Below are 26744 nucleotides of genomic sequence, written 5' to 3'. Positions count from 1 at the left end.
AGGTGCTTCCACCCTGGTGTGTGAAGGTTGCGACCTGGCAGTAAGGGATGTGACCTTGAGACAGATTAAAGGTCTCAGGATGTGGAAGTTGGTGTTAAGCAGAAGTGCATTGCATCTAATGGTGGGCAGTATAGAGTCCCCAGAGATGTAGCACAGGGAAACTGGGACATTGCAGAAAAGGAAGTCGAGGGTAACCACTCTGCTTTGTGGCAAACACCAGACACCAACCTCTCGACATAGCTTAGAAGGCCAGACCGCTTTCCATTGCACCACACACCTCTGGCACACAGAGGCTAGGGACACCCAGCATATGAGCTCCCCTCTCTCACTCTCCTGGCTAAGAACCATCCATGTCCCTCTCCCTTTATGTACTGGGACAGAGTTGTGCCCCTCACTCCACAGTGACACATCTCTGGGCCCCAGAATTCAAGGAAACAATTCCAGAACTATGAGAAAGATCCCTGCAGGGCAGAACATTTTGAAGAGAGACACAGACGGACAGTCAGACAGACAGAGAGACAGACAGATTATTTGGGTTCTTTTTTATGTGCCTGTTTTGCTCCAGAGCCTTCGGGTGTGTTCACCCAAGGGGCTGCGGGGGGCAGGACATGAGCCCTGCAGAGCTGGGGTGGGTGCGGCAGTGACATCACAAGGGCCTTTTGCAGAGCAGTCGCTGATTGGTTAAAGGAGGTGGGGAGGTGGTGACCTCACAGACAGTACAGAACAATGGCCAGGTGGGACAGGCTGCAGGACAGGGGCCTTCTCAGAGTCCCCCCAGGGCTTTGCTGCAGGGAGTCTTTTAATTGAGAGCTCTGCCCTGGAGGCTGGGGAGAGAATTCAGGGTGAGGAAGATGAGCGTGAGGAGAAGCCTCTTGGACGTGTTCTCCTTCCCCACCACTAACTGCGCTGGATGGCAGACGTCCCTGTGGGGAAGGTCGAGTCTGATCCAGCTGGTACTGGGCATATTGAAGGCAGGAAAACAACAGCTTAAGGTTCTGCAATCCCCAATGGAACCGCAGAGTAAATGAATCAGGATTCTCCTTCCAGCTCCCTTGGCCCAGAGCTGGAAAGCGCAACAGTCTGGGAGCCACTAATGCCTTTTTCTCTGGAGCAGGGCTACCAGGCCATCTGCCACAGAAAAGTCTCTTGTAATGTGCAGTGCAGCTGTACATGAAAAAGAGACCTGTTCTACCGACTGCACTGGCTCCGCGCTGAGGTCAATTTTGTCAGCCTTAATTTGTTGTGTCGATATTGTGGGAGGTGTAGGAAGTGTTGGGGAGAGCTGCAGCACCAGTGAGTGGCAAGATCAAGATTTCCAAATACAGCGTCTACACACAGGAAGCCTATTTCAGATGCAGCCATTGGACACGCTATGGTTGATTTCAAAATAGGCTCCAGTCCCTGTCTTAGCAGCCCCTGTTCCCAAGAGCTGCTCTTACTCGTACAAGGAGGTTTACGCCTTTCAAAATAAGCCAACCCTGATTTATTTCTGAATTATTTCAAAGCAGCGGTTGCCTTGTGTAGATGCTGAGATAGTTATTTTGAAATAGCTTTGCTGTGTAGAACCCCCTTATGAACCCAGGGCTGTGACAGGCACAGCAGCAGCTGCTCAGAAGACACCCAGCACTGCAAGTCAGGTTGTCACTCACCAGCACCCCAGGGACAGGGGATCTGGAATGGTAACTGAGTGAGGGGAATACAGGGCAGAGCCTCCCCCCCACCCAGCAAAGCATCTGCATCCTGCCACCTCCTCTCAGCAGGACTCTGGCCTGCTCCCTACAAGCCACTCAACGCCTTTCCTTGATCTTTGGCCCTTGCTGTCTCGAGCAGTCAAGCAAAGGGGAACAGACCAGCACCCTGAAGCTGTCTCCGAGGTAGCAAAGGGCTCAGTGTTAACCAAACAAGCCAGCCAACCCACAGAGGACCAGGCTTCTCCGAGGTGCTTTCAGAAAGGAGCAACTGGCAGTTGCAAGGACAGTATTACCCCTGCAGTGAGATCGCTGTCCCTCCCCCCCAGCTCAGCATCCCACCTGGGCATTCCCAAACCCCCTCCCCCCACCATCCTGAGCCCCAACCTGGCTCCTCCCCCCCCGCCCCCAGTCTGTGTCTCCCATTCCCCACTGCCCTGGGGCCTGGCTAGGAATTCCCTCAGACCCTGCTGCCCCTCACCCGCTGTCCTAGGCCCCTGTCGGGTGTTTCCTCAGACCCTGCCTATCCCAACTCCCACTGCCCTGAGAACAACATTAACAAGGCCCATGTTCCCTGCCAGAGGGGTCACAGTATCACCACCTGCTGCAACGTGCTTCCAACGGAGGTACCCCAGTCTGCTGCCTGCTCCTGAGCTCAGCTGCTCCCAGCTCACCCAGAGCACAGGGCCTTAGACCAGCAGCTGCCCTGTCTGCTCTCCTACCCACAGACACAGAGCCCACAGGAGCAGAGCCCACAGCTGTCACCCCAACCCCAGAACCTCTGCGTATGCAGCACTAAACCTGCCCACCAAAATGATTCACCTGCAACTCACTCACACCTGCTCCCGAGGTATCTCCGCATGAGGTAAATGGCTCACTTGTGCATCACCACTTTCTCTCAGCCGAGGCAGTCCATGGCCACAGCCTCCTCTTTCAAATCCAGCCTCCACATCAAACGTGTGTCTGTTCCCACCAGGTGGGAGAGGAGATGTTCAAAGGGCTCTCATGAGCTCTTGCACACAGCTCAGCACAGGGACCTACAGATCCCCACTGTACATTGAGAGCTTTCTGGGGGGTAACTGTGAAGGAGGGACTGCTCTCACATTACCTTGGAAGAAAAGTGTGGAGAATAAAGTTGTCATTGGAGAATGTGGGCATTGATCCCACTACCTCTTGCATGCAAAGCAAGCGCTCTACCATTTGAGCTAATTCCCCTGGCTGTAGGCAAGGCTTGTGCCCCAGCCACTTCACTGTTGAGTCCACACGTCCCTGCAGCTCCCCAGCTCCTTTCCTAAGATGACACTTGTAAGACCCGCTCCTACCAGCTGGCTGGCTGAGCTGTTCAGACAGTGCTGCTAATAATGCCAAAATGACGGTTTCCAGCTCTACATGAGCCCTTGGGGCATCTTGACTAAGTGGCCTGGCTGCTCTAGACAGGGAGGTTCCAGTGGCTTTGCAGTGCCTGGTGTCCTCTGCACAGGTTCTACTGGCTGTGTCAACTCCCTGGACTCAGCTTGATTAAGCTCCATGGACAGGTGAGATACATGTAACGGGTGACTGTGTGAACTGCAGGGGTCTGTAGCATGAGGTGCTTTGGTAGATGCTTCATTTCTGAGAGCAGCTGCAGTGGAGAGTTAGTGCTCTGTGGGAGGAGGGGTTTCCTCTGGGGCATATTTTTAACCTTTTACTGAATAGCCATGTCTGTGATTTATTTCTCAAGCCATTTTCAGAGTGTCCCATCTGGGTGTGTTTAACAGCTGGAGCTGTTAGAATGGGTGATTAAACAGAGGTTCTGAAATGGGGCATTAATATTCTTTTTAGAATGACGTCATATGAAATAATCATCAGAAGCATTGCTCCTTGTCAGTTATCAGCTGCTTCAATCTGATTGTCTTCCATACCTATGAGCTGTTCCAAATATGTATTTACAACAAAGATATTTATTTGTACCCATGAGGCAAATCTACACGACACCAGCATTGGTGTCACCCATAAAAAATTCTGTCCGCCCCAAAGGAAATTCCACCAGCCCGAGGATGGGCAATGTCCGAGGGAACACGGATGTGGCCTTGGTTCTCTGGTGGCTGACAAAGGAAGGGATGAGGGCTGCAGAGGTTGAGGCTCGTGGGCTGCTGCCCTCCCTGAATGGCCAGACCACTGGACGGATGCAGTACAGAAGCTGTTATTCTGGATCGTTCTGCAGAAACCTTTTCCTCCCTGCCCTGGAATTGAATAGGGGGAGGAAGGTGTGGACTGTTTGATGTTACACCACTGCAGGGAATGTGCAGACTGTTTGATGTTACACCACTGAAGGGGACAATGCTACTCCTTTTGCCTGACACCTCTCAGATATTCATGTGATTTTTCTGGCCAAGGTTGGGAAACTTATTTATTCAGCCTAGTGCACTCCCCTGTGGGACCAAGAGCCCCCAGAATGCAGGTGGGTATCTCCCCTTTGGTCTTCATTTCAACTCCTCTCTTGTGGAACCTCTTTGCTAAGAAGTGAGCCCAAAAGGCCTTCTGAGCCACGCTCAGAGAGGAGGACGTGGCAGTAAGAGTCTTGTTTCAGCCAGCTGGCAGTTTACTCTGCTGCTCTACAAGCCTGCACCAAATCTTTGCAATTGGGCTCTGTAATTTGATGGCTCTCACCATTTGACTGTCAACATTTTCTCCCTTTCTTATTTCGGAAGAAAGCTTTCGAATTTAGATTATACAGTATTGGCACAGTCTGCCCTTTTGGGTAAGAAGCTGAGAGGGAAGGCTGCTTCCAGTAATAAGGAAACTCACACAAAGGTCATCAGTAGCAGACTCTTAACAGCACTGTGCCTGGGTGGGCTTGAATCTCCATCTTTCCGGTTAATAGCTACAGGATTAGCACATGGCTGCAAAGCCACTCACCAGCAGAACACTCGCCCTCTGCCAGCGTCAGTGCAGGATACTCACCAGACTGCATGCTGGGTAAAGCCTTCACAGCTGAGTGGTGTGGTGTAGCAGAAGTGTGCTGTGCCCATAACCCAGTGGTCAATGGATGAAAATGGTTCTCTGCCAGCTGTAGAGACTTTGAAAATAGCAGCCTGGCCCACTTCTGCTGCAAGTCTGCATCAAAAACTTTGCAATTTGATTGTTTTGGCAATTTTACCCTCCACCTCGTCTTTCTTCTTATTAATAAATGCAAAAGGATTGGCCCAGTGGGCTCTTTTCGCTAAGGTCTTCTGGGTACCTTGACCTGGGGCTGTGGCAGGTCGTTTGGAACTGGAAGAACCTGGGTGGATTTGGTGAGATTGGTTTACGTCTGTGTGAGGAGGATACGGGCTGTGGCACAAGGGAAGCTGGGTGTGCAAGAAAACTGCTTGTGTGACTTCTTGCTGGCCAGGCTGGCAACAGATGTGGTCTTTGTGACTGATCTGGTGCCATGTGGGGAGAACACCCAGTGCTGGGCTGTAAGCAGCCCTGTGAAGCAAAGGGGTGTTGCACCCCCATCCCCAGAAGAAGGGGACGCCTGCTGGAGGCCTCACTGGGTGAGCCCAGAACACCTGTGCCCAGCCCCACAGAGACTGACACAGGAGACAGGACATGCTGATGGCAGGACCCAGGGCTAACTAAAAGGGTGGCCTCTACGCCAAGCAGAGGAGCCGGGCTGAGGTCCTGGAATCAGGAGACAAAGACCATACACCCAGGTGGCTGATTGGCCAGCAGGGCCCACCTGCTGCTTTGACATGACCCCAGAGGTGGAGATGACCCTCCTGCTTACCTGCTACTCAGAGGTCCTGGACTGACCTGAGCTCTGTGCCCCTCTATGAAGTCACTCCAGGAAAGGTCCTGATCTGCGGGCTGCCAGCTACCTGTGCATCCCAGGCCGACCCAGGGGTCCAGAACCATCCTGAGCCTACAGCTCTGCTGTCACTGCACTAGCCCAATGACGTAGGCATGCCCGACTTTCCAGACCTGATGGCGGCGACTTACCCAGACGACAAAGAACTGCCCAACCTCCCAGATAACACGGCATGGGACCTTGAGACAAGGGAGCTGGAGGTAGGAAGTAGCTGGGGGAACGCCCCATCAGAGCCCATGTCGATGTGTTTTGGGGGATCCCCACTGACCAGAGCTGGTGTGCCTGTGCCTCCGACCCATCTCCTTTGCCTCTCCCAACCCAGAGTGCCTTGGTGGTGTGCTTGGGGCTGTACCCTGCTTCAGGGAAAACCCACTGGCAAACTGTTTGAACCGCTACGCCCTGCCCCTGGCCCAGGGCTCTTATATTGTTTGGACTGCCCCGCCCTGCGAACAAGCTGCTGAGGCTAATTAAAGGCTGCGCAGCCCTGCCCCAGGCCCAGGGCTTCTACACAGACTGGCTGTGTAGAGGCTGAGGCTGACTAATGGACTGGCCTAGGGCTGGGGCTTCTACCTTGACTGCCCACCTGCAGCCCTGTTAAATGGGACTGGGGCCCATGGAGACTGCTGTCTGCCCAGAACCAGGCAGTGCCTTGGTTTGGAGAGGTCTTGTGGCCTGCTCCACCCCAGAGGGGGCGCACATGCCTGACTCAACCTCTACACCCAGTTTGAAGCAATTTGCCCTGGTTTGGCTCTCTCAGCTGTGCCCAGAGTATCCTCCTGTCTTACAGACACATGAAGAGAGAGAGAGATCCAGTGCATGGAGAGGTTCCTGGCCACCCTATCCCAGTGACCCCTGCCTGCCTTGGGGACAGGTGCTTCTCGGCCCAGGTTAGGTAGGGTCGGCTGGGATATCTCGGCACAGCGAATTCAACACACTGCATGAGTCCAGGAAAGGTGGTATCATTGCACGTGGGCTCTCCATGGGCCCTCTTCTCTGCAACAGTGAGGTCCTGGGTGTCCTCCTCACCCCGGCTGCCACCCTCAGCCACCCCCTCCCAGACAGCCACCCACCCAAAGCTCCTCCTTCACAGGCCAGCTCTGCGCCTTGGCTGTGCGGGGAGGAACCAATGGTCACATGGCAGCTCCACCCAGGCGCAGCCAGTGTCTCCCAGGACAGGACAGAGCAGGCCCGGCTCAGGCAGTGCTGCTGCGTTAGCTCAGTGGGTTTATTGAGCACACAGGCACAGCTGACAGCAGGGTCACTGGAACAGCCTGGCCCAGAGCTCCTGGCGCAGGGCTGGGAGCGTCTCACCAGGGAAGAACTTCCCCTTCCCAGTTCCCAAAGGCCCCATTGTCCTTCTCGCAGAGCGTGGAGAGCACGTGCAGCATCCCTCGGACACTCGCCTCCGCCGTCAGTAGAGCCTGCGGGGGGAAAGCAGAGTTAGGGGGGAGCCTGCCCTGGGACTGACTCAGGACACCAGGGGCCCACAGGCAGGGTCCAGCTGGCATTCCCTTGAATTGTCCCACACCCGAGTGGCATGAATTTTCTTATGTGTGTCGAGGTGAGGGGGTGCAACACGCAGCTGACGTGTGACTCCTCCCCTTCACCCTGGTGCACATAACACAATTCATGTGGTGGGAGGGGGCCAAGGGGTCTGAGTGGGGGATGGGCTCTGGGCTGGGACAGAGGGTTGGGGTACAGAAGTGTGAGGGCTCTGGCTGGGAGTTTGGGCTTTAGGGAGTTTCCAGAAATTAGGGATTTGGGCTGCCAGAAGGGAGCTCTGGGTTTGGAAGATGCTCAGGACTGTGGGTGGGTGTGAGGATGGGGGTCCAGGCTCTGAAGGTGGGGTGCTGGAGTGGGTTTAGGCTCCGGGTTGGGAGTGGGGTGTAGAAGGGGTCCAGGGTCATGGCTGGGAGTTGGGCTTTTGGGTACATGAGGATACTGGGTGGAGATCACAGATATCACCCCCATGGAAGTACCTGTGTGCTGGTGCGCATGACGACCAGCTCCCCCTCTCCAGATCCTCACAGCAGCAGCTCCGCTCACCTTCACTCTGGGATGCCAGCAGCTTGAGGATCCAAGCAAGTGGCAGCAGGAGGTTGGAAGCCCAGGGCACAGCACTGAATCCCTGAGGGCATCTGAGTGGGACGTGATCCCTCCATGTAGGGCAGAGGTGGAGGGCAGGGTGGGTTCCAGCGTAACCATCACCCCTACAATGAACATCTGCCCCAAAATGTGGCTACCACTGGCCTCTCCCAGCGAGATAGCTCACTGGTCAGAGCCGGAATTCCCCATGTGTGTCTGCACAGCACCAGGGTGGACAGCGACACTCAGGATCCCGTCTCCGCCGTACCCCAAGGCCTGGCACTTGGTGAGCATGTTCAGAGCAGCCTGCGGGCGAGATGCCATGAACAGAGACAGCAGAGTGTGGGGGAGGGAATGAGCCCTATAGGAAATGACTTGCCCTTCCGAGGGGAGGGACGGGAAAGGCTGACAAGGAAGTGAGGCGGCATTAATTTTAATTTTGTCTTTCCATGTGCAGAACAAATTTTATGTCCACTGAGACATGTGTGGATGGGCACCGCCAATAAAAACACATGCTGCCGGCTGTGGGTGCTCTGCTAATCAGCTGGGCAGCATTTGAATTTCTCCTGGATGGCCACTCAAGCACTCAGCTTCTGGGAAGCACTCGTGAGAACAAAACACTCCTGTGGGCTGCACTCTCTCATGCTCTCAATGATGACAGCAACCACAGAGATGTGGGTATAGCTGCCCTTTGATAAGCCACTGATGCTGAGGCCTCCAGTGAGCTGTGACAGGTGAGCACACCTGAGAGCCGTGCTGAGGCTGCTCTCGGTTATGCAGGGTCTGGTTGGTTAGGGAAAAGTGGAAAAGTGACATGGATGCTCCTTTTGGTTTTCCCATAACTTTTCCGGATGCAGTGAGGATCAGGCCCCCCTTCAGTTGAACTGGGGATGGTCTCTAAATGGGGTTTGCCCACCCTTAGAAAGGGGTAGAGTTAACAGCTCCTCAGTGACCCTTCCCTGAGCTAACACTGGCTCCACTGGCGCTGAGCTGCACCCGGCCCATCACTGCATGGGGATTTCTCTGGCGGGAGACAGGCACAAGAGAAAGTTCCTCACCGGATGGGAGCTCTGATCTAAAGCTGTGACCTTCCACGGCTGTAAGTGGTGTTGTACGCAGGGGAGGGAGAAAATGGCAGTGGGTGAAATAAGACTATCATACTTCCCCTTTATAAAGCTATGGTATCCCCACGTCTTGAGTACTGTGTGCAGATGTGGTCTCCTCACCTCACAAAAGATATATTGGCATTAGAAAAGGTTCAGAAAAGGGCAACTAAAATGACAAAGGGTTTGGAAGGGGTCCCACATGAGGAGAGGCGACAGAGACTGGGACTTTTTAGTCTAGAAAAGAGGAGAGTGAGGGGCGATATGATAGAGGTAGATACAATCATGAATGGAGTGGAGAAAGTGGACACAGAAAAGTTATTTACTTGTTCCCATACTAAAAGAAGTAGAGGACACCAAATGAAATTAATGGGTAGCAGGTTCAAAACAAATAAAAGAAAGTTTTTCTTCACACAGGGCACAGTCAACCTGTGGAACTCCTTTCCAGAGGAGACTGTGAAGGCCAGGACTCGAACAGAGTTTAAAAAAGAGCTTGATAAATATTTGGAGGTGAGGTCCATAGGTGGCTATCAGCAAGGGGTAAGGGATGGTGCCCCTGGCCTTTTGTCGAAGGCGGGAGACGGATGGCAAGAGACAAATCGCTTGACCGTTGTCTTCGGTTCACCTCCTCTGGGGCACCCGGCACTGGCTACTGTCGTCAGACAGGATACTGGGCTAGATGGACCTTTGCTCTGACCCAGTACGGCCGTTCTTATGTTCACCTTATCGACTGGGTAAGGGCAGCGATGTTCTTATGTTATTTCTTAAGAGCCTTTCTGTGGGCACTGCTGAGCAGGGACCCCAGGGTTTCCAGGGTGGGACAGCCACATGGACACCTGCCTCAGGCCCTGTGGCTTGTGCTGCAGACTGATCTATTGCTCTCAGTGTCAGAGAGAGGGGAGTGTGACATTCAACCCCACAGGCAAGTGTCTGCCCCTTTCCCAGCTGTGCACAGCCCAGCTCATCCCAGCTGCTGGGAGAGACCAGAGCCCCTGAGCCAGCCTGAGGGACAGGCCCTTCTCTCAGAGGTAGCTGCCCATGTCAGTGGCTGCAGCTGAGCCAAGGCTGCCCCCAACCTTGTCCCCATGCCTGGCTGGGGTGCTGCACCCCGGCTGTATTTGGGGCCCTGCTCACCCCAGGAAGCCGCACTGCAGGGAACAGGAGTGAGAGTACCACTGCCAGGCCAAATCTGCCCATCCTGTGTCCCTGGCGAACCAGCGAGTTGCAGAAAGGTTCCTGGCAGGGTTGACTTTGGGACATATGAAAAACACATAACAGGAGAAGATGAGGTGGCCGAGTGGTTAAGGCGATGGACTGCTAATCCATTGTGCTCTGCACGCATGGGTTCAAATCCCATCCTCATCGCATCTTTCTTTGTTGATTTCCAGCCTTATATTGGGATGCTACTTCCACCACAGCTGAGCCTCCTGCCTCCAAGCACAGGACACCTCTGTGAGGCTGAGCTGAGCTCTGGCTGCCAGAGGTGGGGGTGGGATGATTTCATTTGCCCTGAAAGTGCCAAGCCTGACTCCAGTGTCAGCTCCACTCACCTCTGCCCCCTGCAGTGCTGCTGCCTGGAGCTAAGCAGGGCCCCAAACACAGCCAGGGGTGTAGTTCCCTGGCAAGGAGGGGGCAGCCCTGACTCAGCTCAGGCCAGGCACAGGTGCAGCTGCCTCTGAGTGAAGGGCTGGTTCCCCAAGGCTTGATGCAGTGCTCTGGTCTCTCCCAGCTCCTGGGCTGGGCAGTGCACACCTGGGAAAAGAGCAGATACTTGCCCAGGGGGAAAGAATGTTTCTCTGCCCCTGACAGCAATAGATCCAGCCACAGGGCCTGGGGCAGGTCTCCATTCAACTGTCTCACCCTGAGCAAGCCCTGAATTCTTCTGTGCTTCTCAGCAGCTGGGGAAAAGCCTCTTTGGGACATATTTCCTGCTCCACAGCTGAAAGGAGCACACAGGAGCTGCTGGGTTCAGCTCCCAGGGGTGCCGGGCTGCTACCTTCTGCAGCACCAGGTGTTGGCCCTGACAGGACATGGGACTGGAGGGACCTTTGTTCTAACCCACAATGGATGTTCTGAAGATTCACATGCTGGTGACAGGCCAGAACTCCAGGCCCCCTGGGACACTCCTGTCCTTGTGGGAAAGGAGCAGCTCTGGGCTTTCAGGTCAAACCGCACATGGCGGCTGCCACACTGTGGGGTGGCTCTTGCAGTGCTGCTGAGGGCGGCTTTGTGTGCTGTGTCTGAGACTGGAACCCCCAAGCCCCGCTGGGGTAACGACTGCAGCAGGACTGGTCAGTGTCCTGGCTCCAAAGCAGCCAGACCCACTGAAATGCCGGAGAGTCCACGGAAACACTTCCCTGCCCCTGGGCTGTTTTCATGGGCTAAACTCCCTTCCAGCATTGACCTGAGTGAGACGCTGACACGGCTACTTCCCAGCCCCAGCCCAGGGCACTCAGCCACCAGCACATCCAGGTACTGCTCTCAGAGCTGGGGCAGCTGGGGTTGTCTTGTGCTGAAAGGCTGTAAAATGCCAGGGGAGTCACTTACCTTGAGTGCTCCTTCCTGCCCCATCTCCCCCTGCCCACTCCCAGACATCGCTCCCAACCCTTGTTGCTACTCGCGCCAACTGGCCAGAGGGGAACATTTATCTGAAGCCCCCAGAGCTCATTTTTCTTTTCTTTGCTTTTCCAGTTACCAGTCTGGAAAGAAGTCATGGAGATGCAAAGATTGGCAAGCTCGGTGGTGATTGGGTGGGAATATCTAGCTGAGGGAGGCCACAACAGCCTTGGTTGGGAGTTCACAGAGGCTCTGGCCACACTAGCCTCTTGTTTGAGAGGCGCTGTGGTAATGAGCCACGTTGCCAGATGCTAATGAGGCACTGCCGTGAATGTGCAGCACCTCATTAACATAATGGCAGCCACTCTTGCTTTGAAAGTGCTGCTTTCAGAATACACGCTGTGAGTGTAATAGGGGACCCTTCAAAACACTCCCCTGGATTTCAAAAGCCCCTTTTTCCCAAACAGCATCTGGTACAGTAGAGGAAACTTGAACTCAGAACTTTTCTTTGCAATATTGGCCCCAAGCCATTGTACTACTGAAACACGAGCAGCTCACCGCTTTGTACACCTCAGAGCTAAGCTCAATCACAGCCAAGGCTGGATCAACAGCTCAGAGGCCCTCACCGCTGCATGGCTTTTTTGGGGGTGGCAGCCAAAAAGGAAGAGGAAAGACACTGAGCACCTATGGTTAGACTGCAGGTGTGTCTCAAAATAACTGGCGCAATTTGTGCCTGGCCAATTGCGTGGTTCATCTGGAAATACCTTATTTGAACTGTGGGCCAATTGCAAAGGTTCCATTCGCCCTCTCTGCAGGAGTGGGAGCAGAACTAGAGTAGAGCACTGAAATGTCTGTACCTCTGTGTCCCTAAATAGCAGCTGCAGTCTAACCATCCCCAGGAAGCAAGCTGCAGGATCATCAAAAGTGCCAGATAGAGAAATTACTGCCACTGACTGCAAACTCAGCAGCATCTGATTGATTGGTGGGTGTCCTTCAGCAGGTTCTTTTTGCAGTGATTGATGATGCTCCAAGCAGATGAGAGAGAGGTGCCCCACACATGCTGGTAATCTGTCTCCCTAAGTGGCTGTAGCTCTGTTAGTGGGAGAAGCCAGAGAAGCAGGGGATGTGCTGTAATATGTGCATCGAGAAACAAAGTTTAATCAAACCCCCTTTGGAAAACCACTGTGGGCCGGGGAAGGGACAGAAGCTGGGAGAAACAGTGTTTGCCCTGCAGGGGGCTGAAGATGAAGGAATCCAAGGGGCACTCTTTGTGTGGTGGTATAGTTCAGTGGTAGACTGTCTAAATACAGTTTAAGAGATTTTTGTTCAAATCTAAAGACCTCCCTTTCCCATCACATTCTGCATTTCTATTCTACGTGTATTTCTCATATGGAGATGAACCCTCAACATTTGCTACTGCCAATGCATATAACCCTAGCAAACCCTTTCCTCAGCTGACAAGAGAGAGTGATGTGAACAAAGAGGTGCTCACTAAAAGTCTATAAAATGTATCACATTCAGCCACATGTATCTGCGCACTTTTAAATGTGTGTGAATTCAGAGCCAGGGTTATTGTATCCTCCCTCACCCAGATATTCCTCAACAATCACCACCAGCCTTTCCAGTCTCTGCTTCTCCGTTAGTTCTCTCCAGGCTGGTTACTTTAAAAGAATAATGAACCTGTCTAGTGTCTCTGGTCTTAGCAGAAAGAAGGGCAGGGATTGATGTCTGGGGGAGGACAGCAGCAGAGATGGGGCAGGAAGCAGTGTCCTGAGCGGCGAAACAGTTGAAGGGTGGCAAGCGCTGCAGGGTGCCAGCTTAAAAAGAGTTACAGGAGCTGAGAAAAAAACCAAGGGACAGGTCCTATGGTGTAATGGGCAGCACTCAGGACTCTGAATCCTGTGATCTGAGTTCAAATCTCAGTGGGACCTTCTGTTTGTTCACTGTAAATCTCTTCCCTCTCTGTAAATGAAGGGGGACTCTTCATGCCTGTGAGTGACAATTTCTTCCTCTTGGTTGAGGAATGAGGCTCCCTGGAGCTGGGTCTCTTGTTGGGCTGGTTCGCTAACATACCTGCAATAAGTTCAGCCTCAAGAACACAGCAGCCCTTCCAGGAATTCAGGAGGATCTGTGGCAGGTGCTGCAAATAGATGGATTGCTGTCAAGGGCAGAGAGAGGGGAGTGCCACATTCATTTCCCCAGGGCAAATGTCTGCCCCTTGCCCAGCCCAGCCCAGCAGCTGGGAGAAACCAGAGCCCCTGAGGCAGCCTTGGGGAAAGGGCCTTTCCTCCCAGGCATATTCCCATGCCCTTGTCTGCAGCTAAGTCACAGCTGTCCTTTCCCCTCTGCCTGGCTGAGACATCACGCTCCCCAGGTGTGTTTGGGGCCCTGCTTAGCAGGGGGGAGTGTGGCACTCCTATGTCAATATCTAAATCATTGACGAAGATATTGAACAGAACCGGTACTCGAGATGTGGCCGTACCATAGTTGGTACCATAGTACAACACATTAGCAATCCTTTTCCTTTTCCCCTCAGCCACCTCACCTGAGTGGTGCCTGGGCTTTTGAAACATCCCAAGGTGAGCACTTCCAGGAACCTTTCTGACACTCCTTGGCTGGCTGGGGACACCCGAGGGGCAGGTGTGGCTGTTTAAAGAGGCCCCCTGTGCTATTGTGCACTTGTTTGCTCCTCCCCTGAGCTCCCCTTGTCCTGTAGACACACACTCAGTGGGCACCTGTGCTGAGCTAATGTCCCTGCAGCTGCCTGGCCTGGGCCTCTGCCTCGGGTGCTGTAGGGCAACCGACTACTGAGAGAGAGAATTGGCCTCATCTGGGCTCTGGCCTGTGCAGCTCCACTGTCCCTCTACAACCATTGACAGTCGTATCATTAACACCCCAGAGTCCAATCCTGTCCCTGGGCGCACACACACCACATGGCAGTGAGTGTGTCGGGGAAGCTGGGCTTGCATTGGCTGCATGCATTGGCCCAGAGCCCCCTAAATCAAGCCATGAGTGAGGCAGGCTAACACCAGCAACACTGCCATGGGTCAGAAGGTGGCCTTGAGAGTGAAGAGACAAGACATTCACAGAGTGACACTTGAGTGGCTGAGGGTTCAGAGCCAGTGCAGCCAACTGAAGGGGGAGGTGTAGGAAGGAGTCCAGGGAGGAGCTGGGAGAGCTGGGAGGGGAAAGCCCAGTTGTGCTGGGAGTAGGGTCCCTCCGGGGCTGGAACCAGAGGGAGGATGGGCCTAGGTTCCCCCAGCTGCCACTGAGGTCATGGTGTGGACCAGGCCTGTGGCAGGGAATGAGAAGACTGCAGGGTCACTGTGGAAGTGACAGAGAATTGAAGGACTTGGTCCCAGGAGGGGGGAAATGCCAAGTTATCCAGAAAAATGCTGAGTCAAAAGCTGGACCTTTGCAGCTTCTGCCAGTGAGAGGTGCTGCCACAGCAAACGGGACAGGTGTCATCACAGCAGGGGCCACATCTTGAGCAAATGAAGGGAAGAAAAACACACACAAGGACACCAGCCCCCACTTGTCCTGACACACTGTCAGAGAAAGGCAGAAGAAGGGCTAGTTTGGGCTTTGGAACCCTGGAGCTTTCTCATCCTGAGCAAGAAGCGCACCCTGAGACCACCCTCAGAAAAGAAGCTCTGGGTGCTCTTCAGGACCACGTTTCAGCAAAGAGCCAGTAGCTGATAAAAACAACAAGAAGTCCTTTGGCGCCTCACAGACGAGCAGCTATTTAGGAGCAGATGCTTCCGTGGGTTTCGTCAGTCCTACTGATAAGTCCTATGTCAAACTTCAGGACTACCACTGTGCAGACGTAACTTTGTGTGCCCGAGCCCCAGCCATGAGGCAGCTGCAGGAACGCTGTCGCCTCTGGAATGAGTTCAGTGGGTCAGAAGAGCTCATTCAGCCCGAGGGGAATTGGCTCAAGTGGTAGAGCGCTTGCTCAGCATGAGAGAGACAGTAGCACTGATGCCCACGTTCTCCAGGGGGAGGTGTGTTTTTATTCCCTCTTCTCCAAGGCAGTGTCAGGCCAGCGGCTAAGTGCTTCTAGTGCCTCCTTCCTCTTCCCACTTGGTAGCCCCCCACCAAAACAAGCCCACGCAGGGCAGAAAGCTGCTGGTCCCGGCCCTCCGAAATACGATTCAAACCCATCAGGGTTTGTAGAGACACGTCACTTCTTAGTTAATAGTTGAGGAGGAAAAATGTCACGAGCATGGAAATTCTTTCCCAGAACGGCCATTCCCATTGCATGGAGCACCAGTGCTCCACAGAGCAGCCTGGGAATGACTGGCTGAGAATCAGCACACGGGATCATTTCCAGGGCAGAAGGCAATATGCCCCCTCTGTGATAGACCCAACCTGGAAAGCAGCCTATGGAAACTGGAAACACAGAAATGATCCAGGCGCACGGACAGTACAGACAGAATGCCTGTCCACACTGGAGCTGGGGACAGGAGCTGGCTGGCTTATGTCGGTGCACACCAGCAGCCTGGAGCTCTTTGCTGCCTTTTGACTCTGTGCAGACGAGAAAGGACAACTTGTTTCCAGCCACAGTGGAGGGTGGGGAGAAAAGAAGAGCTTTGCAAAGCCATGGGCCAAGTCATCCCTCCCACCCACCCCATATGCTGTGGCTCGAAGCAGCTCCTGTCCCTCTCCTCCCACACACATTACAAAAATTGCTGCTGGGCACATTCTGATGGGAACCCTGACAGAGATCTGGGGTGAGCCTGTGACCCTGCAGGCTGCGTTCTGCTGGAATCCAACTGAACTTGCTCAAACTTGAGGAATTTTATGGGCGTCCCGTATTCAGCAAACGGAAACATGGTCACTCTCGGGAAAGTGCTGCCTTGGATTGTGGAAGAGACTCCTTGACAAGAACCCGACCTTGTCTCTTGCAACAGTGTAAGATCTTCTCCAGCTCTAGCGGGGCTGGGTACAGGCACCTGACCCATTGTCATTGCCTCTACAAATACACATCTACATCCTTAGCCGTGCACAGCCTTGCCCTCCGCTTTGGAGCCAAAATCAACAAGCCACAGAACTCTACTGCAAAATCCTGGCCTCCATCTACATAATCTTACAGTCCTTCACCCAGTCCCACTTTCTCCCTCTTCTGCGTACGGCACCTCTGACAGCTGTGGAAAATGGATCATCATTGCAGTGACTCCTCGGTCACGGCACGGTCACCGCAGTGGCTCATGAATGGGGGGTCAAAAGCAGCTCACCTTGGGCAGGAAGTTACAACAACATCAGTTTCATTGGAAAATGTGGGTATCAATCCCACAACCCTTTATATGCAAAAGAAGTGCTTTACCATTTGAGCTAATTCCCTTCTGGAAAGGAAAGTGTTCTTCCCCAGCCACCTCACTGCTGACTCCTTAGGTCCCTCTCACTCCCCTGGCTCCTTTCCTAAGATGACCCTTGTTAGCTCAGTTCCTACCAGCTGGCTGGCTGAGCTGTTCAGACAGTGCTGCTAATAATGCCAAGGAGATGGTTTCAAGCTCTGTGACCTTATATGCTCCCCACAGCTGCCCTCAAGCCTCTCACCTGCTGTCCCCTGACTTTCTTAGCCTGCTCTGGATGGTCCTTCCTTTAAATGCCACGTGTGCAATAGGAATTGCCTGGCAGCTCCAGGTACTGGCAACAATTGTGTGGCAATCAGGAGAAGCTGTGAAAAACACAAGCTCACTCCTCAGGTATCTCTTCACAGACTGGGAAGTTGCAGGGCCTCAACCTATTGCAGCCATGTTGGTGACTCAGCCCAGTCAGAGACCGATGTAGCTCCCGTGGGCCTCACTCATTAAACAGGAGGGAAAAACACTTCCTCAGGTGCACCTGTGGATAAAGAAGCCCAAGCTTTGGAGAGACAAAGATTTACAGCAACAACACAACCAACCAGCCGTCCACTGAGATTTGAACTCAGATTGCAGAGATCAGACTCCTGAGTACTGCTTTTTACACTCCGGGACCAACCAAATGTTACTCCTTGGGGCACCTGTGACTCTTGCCAGGCTGGCACCCTGCACTCCATGCCACCCTCCAGCTGTTTCACCTCTCAGGACACTCCTTCCTGCCCCATTTCTACCACTCTTCTCCCCTAGACATTGAGCCCAGCCCATCTTGCTGCCACCTCCACCTGGCTGTAAGGCAACATTTCTTAGAAGCCCCCAAAAGGTGAAAAGGGTTAATTTTTCTTTTACAATAAACAGCCTGCAGAGAATTAACAGAAATGCAGAGACTGGGGAGCTTGGTGGTGCATGTGTATGAATATCTAGCTGAGGGAGGACATAAAGGCCTTGGCTGTGAATTCCCAGAATAAATGACATCCTCTCGACACACACATTTACAAAGTGTGCAGAGACCTTTCCTGCTGGAAGTGATGTATTTGATAGACTCTGAATGAGCACCTCTTTATGGAAATAAGACCCAAAATTCTTCATGTCAGTCTCAACTGTCAGTTTCGCTGTGTAGCCAGATTTCAACAAAGGGAGGGGTTTGCTAGGTTTATCTGCATTGGCACTGACAAATGTTAAGGGTTCATTTCCATTTTCAGGATCCCCACACTATAGAAATCCAGAGCATGTTGGGAAAGGTGATACAACTATTGTCATACAAGTGGCTGCCTTTGAAAAGGGGAGCATGGATTAGAAAGAAGATCACTTTACCTGAAATCAAACACTCTATCCCTGGCTGACATCCATATTTCACTCTTGCTTGAATCGCTAATCTTCAGATCCCTGTAAGACAAACCCTTCTTCCCCAGGCTCCTTTTTCTGTCCCAGCCCAGAGTAGTTTTTCAAATGGGTGTTGCTTAAACTTTCTCTCCTCAGGCGCACACCAGATCTTCCCCACTGACCTACCTTCTCCCACTCACATAGCTACCATCACTCAGGGAGGCAGATTTCCTTTGTGTGTGGGACAGTGTTCTTCTATATGCTTGGAGACTGCTTAGTAGAAATCAGAGAAAATGTACTGAAGGACATGAGCCGATCTGTCAGGTGTGGCTGGGTTTGCATTCAGGGTAGGTAAGTCTTCTATCTGGCACATTTGATTGTCTAGCCCCCCTGGTGCCCTGTGAGTGATAGAGAATCGAGCTTCTACAATATCAATATATCAAAGGAAAACCTGGGGTTGAAGACACATGCTCTGTCATTCCTATTCCTGATTTTAGCACATGGTTTTCAAGGAGATGGTGGTGGTGTAGTGGTTAGCATGGCTGCCTTCTAAGCAGTCGCCCTGGGTTCAATTCCCAGTCAACACAGGTTAACTTATTGCTTTTAATTTCTCTGTTGGAAGCGGAGAGAGGAGATGACCTGCTCCTTGGTGAAATGGGAAGTGTCTTGGCTTTTTAAGCTATCATGCTTGGTGTGAGCCAAGTTCTGTCAGCTAAAGGTTGTGGATAGCTTCTGTGCAACCCGCCCCACTGCCTTGTGGGTTATCCTGGTAAGGTGCAAGGCTGAGGGAGTAAACCCAGACAGAAAGTCCGGAGGGGAGTCCTTAGGCAGTTCTGTGCCAACTTCTGGCATTGACCTGGCAGTCTCTGCAGCTGAGCTGGTACCAGACGTAGAGGTTATCCTCTCCTTTGGACGATGTCAGTAAAGTCGAGAGGGGGACACTGGAGTCTGGGCAGCCCAGGGTCCCACAAAATTGCCCAGGCTCGCGCCTGGAGAGGTACTCCAGCATCTGCAGTAGCTTTGTTGATTTTCAAAAGGCATTTGACAGGATAGATCAGAAAGTGACTTGGGCGCTGTTGGAGTCACAGGGAGGGGATAGCAGACTGATCGGTTGTTGACAGGTATCAACAACAATGCTCAGGCAGTGGTAAGAATGTGTGGAGGGATGGGCATTTGGTTATAACAAGTATCTTCATCATGCATCTTGACAAGATGGAGGAAAAAGTAGACGGAGTAGCTGCTCGGGATGATAATCTACAAGCTGAGGTTTGTGGATAATATAGTTCTCATTGAAGATGATGAAAACAAGGAAACAAGAATGGTGCAGGTGCTAAATGAGGAAGGGAAGTGGTAAAGACGGATTATGAACATTGTTATACAAAAACAATGATATATGTAGATTAGAAAATTAGAAGGGTGATCAGTGCAGATGGGATCGAAGTAGAGAAGATCACATATGTGGGAAGCAACATAACATATGCTCTGGGCTGTGAGAAGGAAATAGCGACTTGAATTGTGAAAGCAAGTGCGTGTCTGAAGGCAATGGATGAGAACTGAAGAAACAAAGCAATTATCTTAGGAGCAAAGCTGAGTGTCTTGAACACGTGTGTATTCAGCAGCATGATGTGCGGTTGTGAGACATGGGTGATAAGGAAAGATTCAAAGAGAAGGATATTGGCATTTGAGAGGAGCTGTTATAAAAAGATCCTGATAATGGGAGAGATGCTGAAGATCACCTATGAGGAATTCTACAGAAAGAAGAAACTGAAAGAAAACCTACTGCAGCAGGTTATGCAATGGAAGTTACAGGAATTTGAGTATATCTGCAGAATGCAGGAGGAAAGAAAAATCAAGACCCTGGTATTTAACATTATGAATGGTTCAAACAGGAGAGGCGAGCCCACAGAGAATGGGGAGATGGTGCACTAGATGGGTGTGGAGTTTGTCTACAGCAACTAAGCTGTTTCACACTGAACAGGGAAAGAATGAAGGAAATTGTATGGGAGTCATTGGCCACCAGTGAGCACTGAGCCACTGGTCCTTGAGGGTCTGTGGATTAGCTGGTTGAAGCGCGTGTCTTAGAAGCAGAGGAGCCTGGGTCCCATTCCCAGTAGTGCCTGGGTTTTAGCAATGGCGATGGGCTCTGTGGCTTAGCTGATTAATGCATGACCTGGCATCCACCCACCCTCAGACTCTGTCTCCCATTCCCCCCAGCCCTGAGCCCTGGCTAGGAATTGCTTCAGACCCTGCTGCCCCTCACCCGTTGCGCTAGGCCCCTGCTGGGTGTCCCCTCAAACCCTGCCTGTCCCCTCTCTCTGCTGCCCTGAGCACAACATTAACACGGCCCATATTCCCTGACAGAGGGTAACTCCATCACCACCTGCTGCAACGTGCTTCCAGCGGAGGGACCTCAGTCTGCTGCCTGCTCTTGAGCTCAGCTGCTCCCAGCTCACCCAGCAGCTGCTCTCCTGCCTGCTCTCCTACCCACAGACACAGAGCCCGCAGGAGCAGACCCCACAGCTGTCACCCCAACTCCAGAACCTTCTGCGAATGCAGCACTAAACCTGCCCACCAAAGTGACCCACATGCAACTCACTCCTACCCGCTCCAAGTGTATTACCATATTAGGTACACGGCTCACATGTGCATCACCACTTTCTCTCACCTGAGGTAGTCCATGGTCCTGACTTCCTCTTTCAAATATTGCCTCCAGAGCAAAAGTGTGTGAGTTCCCAGCAGGTGGGAGAGGAGATGTTCAAAGAGCTCTCCTGTACCCTTGCACACAGCTAAGCGCAGACAGCCCCAAATCCTGCCTCCACATTGAGAGGTTCCGTGGGGGGAACCCAGCTGTAAGAGGAAGGGGCTCTGGTCTCACATTGCATTGGAAGAAAAGGCTGGAGAATGCAATTCTTATTGGAGAACGTGGGCATCGATCCCACTGCCTCTTGCATGCAAAGCAATACAATTAACTCTACCTTTTGAGCTAATTCCCCAGGGTATGAGATAAAGCCCTGCCCCAGCCGCCTCACTGTTGAGTCCATATGTCCCTGCAGCTCCCCAGCTCCTTTCCTAAGACGACACTTGTAAGACCCGTTCCTACCAGCTGGCTGGCTGAGCTGTTCAGACAATGCTGCTAATAATGCCAAAATGACATTTTCCAGCTCAAGCTGAGCCCTTGGGGCATCTTGACTAAGTGGCCTGGCTGCTCTGGACAGGGAGGTTCCTGTGGCTTTGCAGTGCCTGATGTCCTCTGAACAGGTTCTACTGGCTGCGTCAACTCCCTGGACTCAGCTTCATTAAGCACTGTGGGCAGGTGATATCCATGTAACGGGTGGCTCTGTAACTGCAGAGGTCTGTAGCATGCGGTGCTTAGGCAGATACTTCATTTCTGAGAGCAGCTGCAGTGGAGATTGTGGAGAGTTAGTGGTCTGTGGGAGGAGGTGTTTCCATTGGGGCTCTGGGGTGGATTTTTATGTTTCACTGAATGGCCATGTCTGTGATTTATTTATAGAGCCATTTTCAGAGTGCTCCATCTGGGTGTGTTTAACAGCTGGAGCTGTAAGAAAGGGTGATCAAATAGAGGTACCGAAATGGGGCATTAATATTCTTTTTAATATGACATCACATGAAATAACTATTAGAAGCATTGCTCCTTGTGAGTTATCCCCCGGTTAGATGTGTTTGTCTTCCGTACCTTTGATCTGTTCCAAACATGTATTTATAGGTAAGGATGTTTATCTGTACCCATGATGCAAATCTGCACATGACCCCAGCATTGGTGTTGCCCCTAAAAAATTCATCCCACCTTAAAGGAAATTCCACCAGCCCGAGGATGGGCAATGTCAGAGGGAACACGGATGTGGCCTTTGTCCTCTGGTGGCTGAAGAGGACGGTGTGAGGGCTGCAACTGGTGACCCTTGTGGGCTGCTGCCCTCCCACAATGGTCAGACCACTGGAAGGATGCAGAGCAGAAGCTATAATTCTGGATAGTTTTGCAGAAAATGTTTCCTCCCGGCCCTCGAATTGAGTGGGGCCGAGGGAGGTGCAGACTCTTCCATGTTACACCACTGAGGGGACAATGCTACTCATTTTCCTTGACACCTCTCTGATTATTCATCTGATTTTTCTGGCCATATTTGGGAAACTGATTCATTCTGTCTGGTGCACTCCCCTGTGGGAACAAGAGCCCCTAGAATGCAGGTAGCAGTGTCTGGGAGTGGATATATTGCTTGGCATTTAGCCACCAAGGTCATGAGGTGCAGTGCCTCAGTTTCCCCTGCCCCACCACAGTGCAGGCTTGTTACCCCTTCACTGCTGAACCCAGTTGTAAGCCTGTCTAAAGGTCGTGGCTTACAAGCTGCCTGCTTCTGGGACTGCTCTGCTCCTCTCCCAGCATGTGCACAATCTTTCTCCCAAAATCACGTGTGTCACACACTGTTCAAGGATTCACCATCACACCTGGCCCGCAGACAGCCACAGACACCCCCAGCCAGGCTCTTCTTGTGACTCTGGCAGGCCACAAACTGACTGAAAGCCTCCCCTCAACCAGCATGGGTCCAGCTGCGGACTCTCTGCTCCCAGTGTCAGGAGACGGCAGGAAGCAGAGCCAGCTCCTCAGCAGCTCCGTCACCGCTCCCGCTTATGGGACTCAGTTTGGCAGCAGAGCAGGAGATGTGGCCTCAAGAGGTTTCTCACCTTCGAATGAGAAGCAGAGAAACCCCAGGGCTGCAAAGGGGCTAGTAAATGAGCTCCCTGCAGCACAAGGATGAGCACCATTTGGAAGAGGGAAACTGCCCAACACACAAGCCTGATTTACCCCCCACCTTCTTTAGCAAGTCCAGAAAGGTAATGGCTCAGTGGGAGCAGCCAAGGCTCATGCCTGACCAGCGACTGCTTCCCAGAGTCCAGTTGGAGCCAAACCATTGCTCAGAGCAGCCAAGGAGAAGGTTGCAGTCTGTGGGCAAAGGCTGCACAGAGTGAGTGTAGAGCAAGTAGGACCACATAGGAACTCAGACCACCAATGGTCTCATCCGAAGTCCAACACTGTGTCCAATTGGCCACACAGAAAAGCGGCGCCTGAGCCCTCCTTTCTGGCAGGCAGATGTTGTGCTTCTTATGCCATTTTGCAATGAGCAGAGACTCTCTGGGCTCCCATCAGTAAGTGGTGGGGACGGAGTCTCAGCATTAGAGGAACCTCCCAGAAATCAGCCTGCATCCCCCACTGGTACACAGGCCTCCCATGGACCAAACCCAAAGGGGCCTTGCTGTTGTGTTCACCTCAGCTGCTCTGAGGGAGGCCACTGCTGTGGCTGAAACCTTCCTGCCCTCACACCCCACTTTGCCAGACCCTGAAAGGCAAGTCTGACCTGGTATCGGAGTGGACAGGCTGTGTTAATAAAGGGGGGGGTCCTTCTAATCTGTGCTACCTTCCCCCACCAGCAGCCCCCAACCCTGGCACTGCACCAAGTGGGATGTTAAACTATAGTCAACTATGAACCTCCTTGTTACCCCAATATTTTCCACTGGGCTGGCCTGCCCATGCCTCAGCCACTCACTGGCCTGGCCCACGCCCCTCCCCATCCAGCAGCTTGAACTCCCATCTCCAGAAACGGCTGTGACCAGAAGACACCATCTTAGATGGGTCAGCCAACCACATCCCAGCTTTTACCCTGTTCACCCCACAGCCCCCTCTGTCCACTTTGCACCTGCCTCTCCCTGCTGTCAGGCTCTCCCCTAGAGGTTCCTCTGCCCCCCTTCAGGCTCCCCCCCAGTCCTACACTGTCAGTGGGGCTATGAGAACCATGGCCAGGCCCTTGCCACTATTTCCTGTGTGAGCGGAGCAGGAGGTGGCCCCAGGGGAGAAGGTGGGGCAGGGACTGGTGGAGGCAGACACCACCAGACACAGGAGAATGAAGCAGACGGGTGCAGGCAGAGACAGAGCAGAGCAGGACAGCATTGCAGAAGCAGAGCAGAGCTGGGCATGGGAGAGACGCCTACTTGTCTGGAGCTTTGCTCACAGCAGGTGGAAGCAGCCAGCTTGTGCTGGAGCACCGACCACATCACAACTGTGGCATTTCTCCCCCGAAACAGCCAGCCTTTGTGAAACAGGATTAGGGACCCAGCCTCTTGCATTTGCCACGCACACAGGGTGCGTGTGGATGAATTGCCCTGGGTGGGGGTGAAAGGGAGGCTTCGCTGTGAGCAGGATTTGAATCTGCACAGGGAAACCCTATTGGATTTCAAGTCCAACACCTTAACCACTCGGTCATCACAGCTCTGAGCTCCTTAGCATTTTGTTATCATGGATACTGGACAATAATGAGACAATGTCATTGGCAACACAGAATTCAAACAGTAACCTGGCTCCCAGCATAGCAGGGATTTGGGGCTCTCTGTGCTCAGCCAGGTGCGATGGCACAAGAGAGCACCTTGACCATCCCCCAGCCCTCTGGAGGGAACGGGAACAGCTCTGACCTGGAGGCTGGATTTGTGAGGAAGTCAGGACCATGGACAAAGCACATGGCTGGGATGCAGCACTCAGGATCCCTTCCCCAAATATACGTATCTACTCCCATCTGACACTGTGTTCTGCTTAAGCTGTCCGGCTCCCTCCAGCATGGGCTGAGCTCAGGGACATGTGGTTAACCTGCCCTACAGATGTGAGGTCATCAGCTCCCTCCCACCAGTTGGCTCCCGCACTCAGTGTATCCCAGGGAGTGAGCCCTTGTGCCCTGGAGTGACCCAAAGCAGGGCAGGGCTGGGTGGGATTCTGTGTCTCTGGCTGTGTTCCCTGTAACATGCTGGAGTCACTTTCCATTAAAGCTTTAGTTTGCTCCCTACAAGCCTTTTGGTCTGTTTCTCTTTGGGCCTCTCTGTCCGTTGCAGCCAGTGCAGAGAGCACAGTCTATCTGGCCAAGGCTGTTGGCTGATGTTTTTGGTTCATTAATTGCAAAACTGTTCCCTGTCTTGCTAAAAGGTATTGCAGGTTCTCACTTTCAGGAACTCATAGGAGCAGGGAATGCTCAGTCACAGACTAGCCATAGAAGCAGAAATCCCTGTCAGGAGAGAAATGAGTTGCTGTGTTTGTTGCTGAGTTCAATGGGGGAACTTGTGTGATATCCAGTGCCCCACAGAATCTCAGCTGGATTCTTCTTCCTCTCTCCTGAAATGCCATCACTTGGGTGGCACTTGTCATAACACGTGGGTGGGTTGAACTAGCTACAGGAGTGGCCAGAGGGCTAAGTGCTGCATTTCAGTAGCTCAGCTGGTAGAAAGGAGGACAATAGGGAGTCTTCAGCAAGTTCTCCTCAGTTGTTTACTTCATGTCTGGTGCAAGTGGGCTCTTCTTTTTCCTCCCCTTGCTGAGGAAGACAAAGAGAAGAAAGGAGCAGGATGCTGCCACCTAGACACCATGCAAAGGCTGACAACGTTCTTCTCAGGAGCATTCAACAGTGTCAGAGAAAGCAGGGATGGTGTGTAATAGGACAGGAGCCATGGGCACATGTAGAGAAACCAGCCCAGGGGACCTTTGCTCAAAACCCAGGCCACTAACAACCCCAGGCTGGGATTTCCTTCCTTCTAAGGCAAATCCCAACAGCCACTCTTCCACCCCCACTGGCCAGCCAGAACTCCCACCAGCAAACCCACAGACTTGTCAGCTGCTATTCCACCCCAGGCCAACAACCCCACATTCACGTGATTTGGGGGAAGAAAGGGAAACGTGAAACCACACACACCCAAGTGTTGTCTGGCAACACACAGGGCCCTTGAACACATGGCTTGAGTCATGTTAGAACCACCCTCTAACCAACTGTGCTAGGTAGCCTATGGGACAGTAGCAAACAAGGGATCCTTCTGGACAATAAAAAGGCGGTTGCTGGGCTGTTGTGATCTCTGGAATGGGATTGCTGCACCTCCCCTACCACCCTGCACCCCAGTCTGGCCTCCCCTCAGACTGTCACTCTCTACTCATTGTCCTGTGCCCAGCCAGGAGTCCCCTCACACCCTGCTGTCCTGTGCCCACTCTCTTGGGCTCCTGCCTGGTGTCCCCTCAGATCCTACCACTTTTTTCTAGATGACCTATTCCACTCAGAGCAGAAGGGTTTAAGTCAAATGAAGTCACAGCCGAGAAGGAGGTGCTGGCGGGCACAGACTGGGTGGTGCACTGGACTGTATGCTGGTAATCTTACCTGTGGTTATTATGTGGCCCCCAGGCATTCCAATATTGGGAGATCAAATACCACCAGTACAGGCACCGACTCCTCCAGCTCTGCCCTGCTGCTGCTGAAATAATGGAACAATATTTAACAGGTTTAAAGGTGAGAAGGGCCTGACTCCATAACAAGGCCCCCAGAAGTGTCAAAATTCAGATGGGGCAACGTGGCTGGGTTCCCCCGAGGAGCACTTCCAGTAGCTCTTAATAGCAGCAGGTCTTTGGGGATCACGTGGACTGACGGGCTACGTCTACACGTGCACCCAACTTCGAAATAGCTTATTTCGATGTTGCGACATCGAAATAGGCTATTTCGATGAATAACGTCTACACGTCCTCCAGGGCTGGCAACGTCGATGTTCAACTTCGACGTTGCTCAGCCCAACATCGAAATAGGCACAACAAGGTAACGTCTACACGGCAAAGTAGCACACATCGAAATAAGGGAGCCAGGCACAGCTGCAGACAGGGTCACGGGGCGGACTCAACAGCAAGCCGCTCCCTTAAAGGGCCCCTCCCAGACACACTTTCATTAAACAGTGCAAGATACACAGAGCCAACAACTAGTTGCAGACCCTGTAT

The 26744-nt window shown here is 52.7% G+C and overlaps 5 non-coding genes across 5 annotated transcripts; 3 read left to right on the top strand and 2 right to left on the bottom strand.

The window, feature by feature from the left end:
* Positions 1-2830: 2830 nt before the first annotated feature.
* Positions 2831-2903, bottom strand: TRNAA-UGC (transfer RNA alanine (anticodon UGC)). The gene has a single exon. It is a non-coding gene; the product is annotated as a tRNA-Ala (tRNA).
* A 7088-nt stretch (positions 2904-9991) lies between these two features.
* On the top strand, positions 9992-10073 carry TRNAS-GCU (transfer RNA serine (anticodon GCU)). The gene has a single exon. It is a non-coding gene; the product is annotated as a tRNA-Ser (tRNA).
* A 3050-nt stretch (positions 10074-13123) lies between these two features.
* Positions 13124-13195, top strand: TRNAQ-CUG (transfer RNA glutamine (anticodon CUG)). The gene has a single exon. It is a non-coding gene; the product is annotated as a tRNA-Gln (tRNA).
* Positions 13196-18465: 5270 nt separating this feature from the next.
* Positions 18466-18537, top strand: TRNAR-UCU (transfer RNA arginine (anticodon UCU)). The gene has a single exon. It is a non-coding gene; the product is annotated as a tRNA-Arg (tRNA).
* A 5606-nt stretch (positions 18538-24143) lies between these two features.
* On the bottom strand, positions 24144-24225 carry TRNAS-UGA (transfer RNA serine (anticodon UGA)). Its single transcript has one exon. It is a non-coding gene; the product is annotated as a tRNA-Ser (tRNA).
* Between the last annotated feature and the right edge of the window lie 2519 nt (positions 24226-26744).

This window comes from Carettochelys insculpta, chromosome 33 (genome assembly GCF_033958435.1).
Source record: "Carettochelys insculpta isolate YL-2023 chromosome 33, ASM3395843v1, whole genome shotgun sequence".
Taxonomy (NCBI): domain Eukaryota; kingdom Metazoa; phylum Chordata; order Testudines; family Carettochelyidae; genus Carettochelys; species Carettochelys insculpta.
This window is presented reverse-complemented; position numbering and strand designations above follow the sequence as displayed.